The sequence below is a fragment of the Protobothrops mucrosquamatus genome, unplaced genomic scaffold (assembly GCF_001527695.2).
Source record: "Protobothrops mucrosquamatus isolate PMUCROS unplaced genomic scaffold, P.Mucros_1.0 scaffold127, whole genome shotgun sequence".
Taxonomy (NCBI): domain Eukaryota; kingdom Metazoa; phylum Chordata; class Lepidosauria; order Squamata; family Viperidae; genus Protobothrops; species Protobothrops mucrosquamatus.
In genome coordinates, this window is record NW_015386494.1 from 492,362 (window position 1) to 492,622 (window position 261).

The window sequence follows — 261 nt, forward strand, 5'->3', positions numbered from 1 at the left end:
GTCAAGTAGTTTGAAGAGGAAATATTTCATTTTAGTGCCAGGAGACTGGTGCCAGATTTTACAGGCTGTTCTCCTATGCTTAAAAGTTAATATACTAATTTAAAACATATCACTGGGAAATAATTTAAAAATCAAGATAAAGTGTCATCAAAATACTAAACGCATTTTCAAGTTGTCTAAGTATACTAGGTTGGTAATGCAAATAAGTAAATATATTTAGGCCCCAAATTGGATTTTAGATCTGGTCTCAATATGTAGATT